This window comes from Tamandua tetradactyla, chromosome 7, assembly GCF_023851605.1.
Source record: "Tamandua tetradactyla isolate mTamTet1 chromosome 7, mTamTet1.pri, whole genome shotgun sequence".
Taxonomy (NCBI): domain Eukaryota; kingdom Metazoa; phylum Chordata; class Mammalia; order Pilosa; family Myrmecophagidae; genus Tamandua; species Tamandua tetradactyla.
Genome location: NC_135333.1, coordinates 42,618,905 through 42,625,712, shown reverse-complemented (window position 1 = coordinate 42,625,712; position 6,808 = coordinate 42,618,905). Strand labels below are relative to the sequence as shown.

The 6,808-nt window shown below is 46.0% G+C and overlaps 1 non-coding gene across 1 annotated transcript; it reads right to left on the bottom strand.

The window, feature by feature from the left end:
• Nucleotides 1-3,666: 3,666 nt before the first annotated feature.
• On the bottom strand, nucleotides 3,667-3,774 carry LOC143643024 (U6 spliceosomal RNA). Its single transcript, XR_013156074.1, has one exon. It is a non-coding gene; the product is annotated as a U6 spliceosomal RNA (small nuclear RNA).
• Nucleotides 3,775-6,808: the final 3,034 nt, after the last annotated feature.

The window sequence follows — 6,808 nt, the reverse complement described above, 5'->3', positions numbered from 1 at the left end:
CCTTTTTCTCTCCACATCCAATCTTTCTCCTCTTCGGAGAGCAAATTTTACCTCCCTGGCTAATCACCCACTTTTGCTTCTCTGGTTCCATCCTCCTTTCTAATACTCAAATAGATTCCACATGCAGAAAACTTCAGGATTGAGACTGGCAAATGCCGCCTTCTGCTCTGAGGGTGGAGGGTGGAGGTCAAGGTAGGGGGTTGGGGACCTCCAGAAGAGGGCTAGCCAGTGCGGGAGAAGACATCCCTAATCATGCAATACTTTTTTTCAGAATCATCATTTCTGAATTATGATGTAAATGAATTTGCACAGTGACTCACTTTCTTGTGTAAATGTTAGGGCATGGATAGGAAGAAATGGGATCCTGAGACTTATGTTGAGTATTTGGAATGGACTCAGACAAACTTGGGAATTTTGAGTCCCTGAATCTCTTGGAGGGTCATTGCCAGCAGAAGTAGCCCTTCTTCCTGTCTCCAAGGAGTCCAGCAAACTCAACCTTGCAAAAGGATGCCTGTTCTAGGGTGCATGGGTAGTTTAGTGGTTAAAATGCTCACCTTTCATTCTGGAGACCCAGGTTTGATCCCCGGAACATGCACCCAAAAAAAAAAAAAGGAAAGAAAAAAGGACACCTGTTATTCCCCAAACCACCCTCACTGCCCCTTATCCATAATCCAGAGATACATGAATACAGAGTATTCTCTGTACTCTGTATGTATCTCTGTATTCTGGGAGGTGGGCAAGTATAATGTCTCACCTGGGTAGAGATTATCTATACTATGAAGAAATTACAAGAGTCTGACAATTTTCACCAGCAGAAATGTGGAGAAGATATATGGAAATGAATTTGAAAGGTGTCAAGCTAAAGAGGATGGAAGATAAAAAGGAATCAGTCCAAATTTTCTGGTAGTGGTATACTCACCACTCAATGTCTTAGTTCAAGAAGCTGAAAAAGTTTCTGACAGTTTTTTCCACTGATTGAAGCTTGGACTCAAAGCTCTACATTTGTTGGAGATTCCAAATCTCAGAAAAGAAATGCAAAGGCTTAGAAACCCAGGAACATTGGGGTTGATTTGTTGTATGTTCCCTGCATGTTCCTTCCCCCACAACCCTTCCCAGGAGGGCCCAGTAGACACTCCCTTCAAAAGGCTTTGAGATACGCATTTGGTCAAGGAGCAGAAGCATTCTTGGAAAGCTCTTCAGTAAGCTCAGGATAAGGGTGGCAGGTACCTCCATAGAATGGGGATGATGGAACCCTGAGTGTGAGAGGCTGAGAGGCAACACCTGTGTGGCACACACAGGTGAGCACATCACTAAAAGACAGAGGGACAAGGTGCTGACCTCTTCTTTCCACAAGGATCTTTGGCAGTGATGCTAAATGTGTCCCTCAGAGTGCAATCCATGGAAAACTCACTAAATATTCCTTAATTAAACATGGAACAATGTATGCTCTTGTGGGCAGAAACCCAGCTTGAGACACCACAGTGGAAAGTCTGGCTGTCCCTCAGTCTCCACGCCTGGCCCTCAGAGCTCCTTGACTGAAGGGCATGTTGATTCCTGGGCAGAAGGGCCTCGGAACATTCTGCAACTGTGTGCTCACACTTTCCTCCAAGCCTTACTCGGTGGCCTGGCAGTTGCTGACTGCACCGATGGTGGACTGGGAGAAGGGGAATGGCCTGGTTTCCTTGGTTTACTAGATACTGCTTCTGAGCTGATGCCCACCCATTTCCTGGAACCCAAAGGAGAATGTGATGTCCCCATTTCTGGGAGGACTCAGGGTAGATTTGAGGGTCTAGGTAACCACCTGTGAGGTTCCTGTGCCTGTTGTAACAATTGCCAAAACTGGATGGTTTAAAATGACGGAAATTACTCTCTAACAGTTCTTGAGGCTACACGTATGCAATCACGGTGAAGGCAGGGCATGCCCCTTCTGGGGCTCTAGGGGAGAACCCACCCCCTCATCCAGGCCCTGGAGGTCCCTGGTGTCCGAGCCAGGACAGCCACCCTCCAATCACTGCCACCTCCCCACTTTGTTTGTCTGTCTCTGCATCCAGACCTCCTGCTCTTTATAGGGATGCCAGGTATACTGGATTAAGGGTTTACCCCACTCCATGTGACCCCGTCTTTATTTAACCAATCCCATCCTCAATTTTGTTTCCAAATGAGGTCGCATTCTGAAGCACTGATGAGGAGACTTTGCCATAACGTTGTGGGAACAGAATTCAACCCATAACACTGTCAGTCTATGTTCCCCCATTTCCTGGGAGTAAAATTAGAGTGGACATTCTTAACAACTGGGAAGACCCCACTCTGGCTCCCCCAAAAGCCCTAGAGTTTCTCTGCCACACTGTGAAGGCAACCCAAAAGCCATTCACAACTCTCGGAGAGCTGCAAACCATTGTCGCCACCAAAACCCATGCCACTCGCATGGTGTCCTGGGCAGGGACAGGCGAGCCTTGGAGAGGAGGATGGTTGCGTTATCCTAAAATTAAACAGGAGGCAAACCTGGTCATGGTTTCTCTTCACCTGTGGTCTCTTCACCGAAGCAAGTTGGCAGAAACTCGCATCTGTGGCCATCCCTTGTATTAATTGTTCTCTACTCGCTGTATAGGCTCTAGTGAATTCTTTCTTTGCCGAAAAGCCACTTTGCCTAGTGGCCTTGGCAGGGGGGACGGGGTATTGGGGAGGGGAAATGGCGCCTTCAAATAAAGACTCAAGTATTGAATAATAGGCAGCCTAGACGGTTTTTAATTTCCAGAGCAAGATTGTGTTTTGTGGTTTAAAGTGAGTGTAGGGTTGTCTCTATTGAATAGAAAAGTCCCAGGACCTGTTTGGTTTGATCAGGGAAAAGGCTAATGTGCAGCATCTCCCTATTGATAAATCAAAAGGAGCAGTGGACAACAAAAATAAGCTCTGCCCTGCTCCAAGCAGGCACGCCTTCAGTGGGTGAGTTACACTTGCATTAGTGACAGTTATACTTTGCTGTGGGATTCCCCGTTCGGACCTGATTCCCCTGTGGGCGCTAATCCCTGTGGCCAGGGACACTCCCCACAATGCACGGGCTTCACGTGCAGAAAGGGGCTCTGTAAGGATGTGGTGAAATGAGTGAGTAAATAGGAATAAATGAATGAATGTCATGGCAGAGGAAATCGATTCCCAGAGAGGGAAAGTGGCCACCCAGGCAGAGGCCAGACCAGCACGACGGCACTCAGACTCACACCTGTGCACGCCTTGCTCGGGGTTATTTCCAGCCAATCAGGTTGAATTTCCTCCTGTCATCTTTTCCAGAACAGAACGTAATAAGATGTATTCTTACTGAGGCCCTTCCACGTGCTCAGCACTAAGCGCCTGCAGCCCCAGAATGAAGATATATTTTCCACCTTTTTTAATGGATCAGTATGTAAAGTCCTAGAGAATTCTGGTTCCTTGTTTTATATCAATTAATAATCATGGGGCCAGAAACGGAACATGCAGGCCTATGGAAGACATAAGATCCCCGGAAGGGAAGGGCTTTAACTTGTTGCCCACGCAGTGGCTCTAAGGAGTGGTCCAGTATCAGCAACCTCACAGCCTCTGGGGATTTGCTGGAAACGTGCATTCTCAGGCTTCACTCCAAACCTGGTCATAAACTACAGGGGCGGGGTCCAGACATCGTACTTTTTGCTTTTTTTAAATTACAGAATGCTCTGCAATTTGCTGGTCACCCTTGCACAGGGGCCATGCTAATCTTACTCTGTAGTGTTCCGCTTTTAGCACACATGCTGCCAAAGCAAGCACGGCCGCCCGTGTTTCAGTAAGCCCTCTCGGCAGTCCTGACCATGCTCAGTTTGCGATCCAGAGGACTAAGGAACGCCCAAAGCCTGGAACAGCAGCTGGAACAGACTAAGTGCTCAAAAATATTGAATGAGTGATTGAAAAGGATTCAAAAGGCCACACTTTCTCCAGTATTCCAGACCTTTCACTGGGATGCTAGAAATTTAAATGTCGTGATTCTGTATACACTCAAGTTCATTGCTTCATTAATATTCCAAGCATAATACCACAGAGCCAGGAACTACTTTATTAGCAACATGACATTGTAAAAATGTTAAAATGAAGGAAAGACTTTAAGAATAAAGCTTTCTAAAATTCAATGGCAAGGCTTTCTTTCATTTGTAAAGGAAGGAAAACAGGTTTCCCATAAACAGCTCTTCTCCTGACTGGCTTTACAATACGATTTGATTTATAAAAATTCAATTTATACAGAAATTTCAAGAGAGACATTTATTGTGGAAAGTGGGGTATTTGACATTTGGTTAAGATCGATAAGTCTGGGGACTGCTTTGAGTTAAGGACAAATGCCTTGTTCTCTCAGCTTGGCCGTGGGTCCAGGTGGGCCCTTTGCTCTGAGTCAGCCGAACGGGAGGCACAATTTCCCATCACACGCGATTAGGTCAGTGGCAAGCAATAAATCCACGGAGGGCCAGTGCCCAACCAGGCAGAATTATGAGGTCTGTAACATGTGTATTTACAGAATTGGACTAAATCGTTATGGGGATTTTTAAAAAAGTCAATCTAACTTATCTATCTCTCTGTGTAGAGAGTCTGCTTTACAGACAATGATCAATAAATGATGCCCAAGATAATGCCAATGATATAACAATAATAATGATAACTTACATAACTGTCTTCCCAGTCAGAATATGCAAATAAAGATGGACTAAACAGTGAAAGGTTTGATCCCAACAACTTTTGGGTGGTTGTAGTTCAGAGTCTAGTTCTTTAGGTATTTAATTTCAGATTCATCCCTCAGTTCTCGAATCAGGCGCTGCAAAAATTTTCTAAACTTCTGGGAAAATGTTCAAAGATACATATTTGAACTTTTCCTCTTCTGTCCAATTATGAAAAAAATTTTATTCTAGAAAATATTCAAGTATGTGGAAAATTATGTAATGTAAATGGCTGGAATTTGGGGGGATTTTTTTTTCTGAATCCACACTAGCTTAACAAATAATCTGTTTATAGGCATAGGTATGCAGAGGAGAGCCCAGGCCCCAGATATCCAAGCCTAAGAGGAAAGAGAGATATTGGATAGAGGAGCATAGGGTTGAATTCACTGCATGAGTTAGCTAATGCTGCATAACAATATTCCCCCAGGCATAGCACTTTGCAACAGCCCACATTTATTATCACACAGTCCTTATGGGCACAGCTTACTGCAAAGCTGCACTCTGGGCATTGGTTGAAGCTGGGGTCTCATCTGAGGCTGGGAAGGAGTCTGCTTGCAAGCTCATGCAGTTGGCAGCTGGCCACACCCAGCTCCTTACAGGCTGTCACACTGAGGGCCTTGGCCAGCTATTGCTAGAAGTTGGCTCAGTTCCTTCCACATGGCCACCTCCAGAGGGCGGTTCACACCTGGGCAGCTTGTTTCTTCCAAGTCAACAAGGGAGAGGGCCTCTCTGTAAAGCAGATGTCGCAGAATACTATGATGTGATCACAGAAACCACCTTCCAACCCCTTCACCATATCTTATGGGTTAAAAGCAAGTCAGAGGTGCACAGGTTGTTCAGTAGTAAAATGCTTGCCTTCCATGCAGGAGACCCAGGTTCGATTTCTGGACCATGCACCCTACCCCTGAAAAAAAAAAAATGAAGTCAGAGTCCCAGCCCAAATCCAAGGGGAAAGGAGCAGAGCAGGAGGTGGGGGTTGCAGGGCCACTTTTGAGTCTATCTACCTTGATTGTTAAATATAGAGCATGTCTAGGGTCAAGAGAGGTCTGATTAGAATGGTAAGTGAGATGCTACAAGAAGAAGACACTCATATTAATTATTTAATTCATTATGCACCCATCCATTTGTTTATTCATTCTCCAAGACTTCCAGGAAGGCAGATTATAGCTGCCTGGGAGTTCAGACCTCCTGTCACATGCCAGACAGCTTTGACAAGAAAGGGATATAAGTTTCAGGGTTGTGGGGATATCAACAGCAGGATGAGGGGCCCTCGCGATCCACAAACCCATTCATTGGTTTATCCACTGATGTGTTCAGCAAGCACCCACTGTATGCCCGATGCATGCAGCAAGTACTCACTGTGTGCCTGATGCATTCAGCCAGCACTTGCTGTGTGCCTGCACCATGGTGGGTGCAGCAGTGAACCAAACAGACAATGGCCCAGTCCCCTGAGCTTTCATTCTACAGACAGGTCGCCACCTGTCAGGGGTCAGGGAATAAGTACATCATGAAATAAACACGTAATTTCATGTCAGGTGAGAACTGGTGCTCTGAAGAAGGAGCAGTCAGAAGAGGATGCTCAGTCTTTAAGCTGGATTAACCTGAAAATCAACCGACCATCCAATATATCAAAAATAATGTCACCCAAGAGGTGGGAAAAGATTGCAGTTTTAAAACACTGACTGCAAGAAACTCAGGTGGAACACAGGCAGACCACAGCCTGCTCGAGTCCTCTGATGGGATAAGACCAGGGAAGGAAGACATCGAGAAGCAAGAGGAAATGGAGGGGCTACATGTGGAAAGGAAACCACATTTGACAAGCCCTTGCTGTTGGCTTTGTAAGATGAAGCAGAAGAGCGAAGAGCAGATTTGGAACCTGCAGAGATGCCCAGCGATTATATGGGTGCAGGATTGGGAAGCACCAGAATTTCCCCTGTCCACCCAGGTCTTTGGGACCGAAGCTGAGCCCTGCCATGTGGGAAGGCAGAGGCTCTGTGACAGGCTCAGAACAGAGCAGCTCTTGAGATTTATGGGGTGCCTGCTATTTGCAGATGCTGTTTTGGGGACCAAACACAGAACCGTGAACAAAGGCACAGAAACAG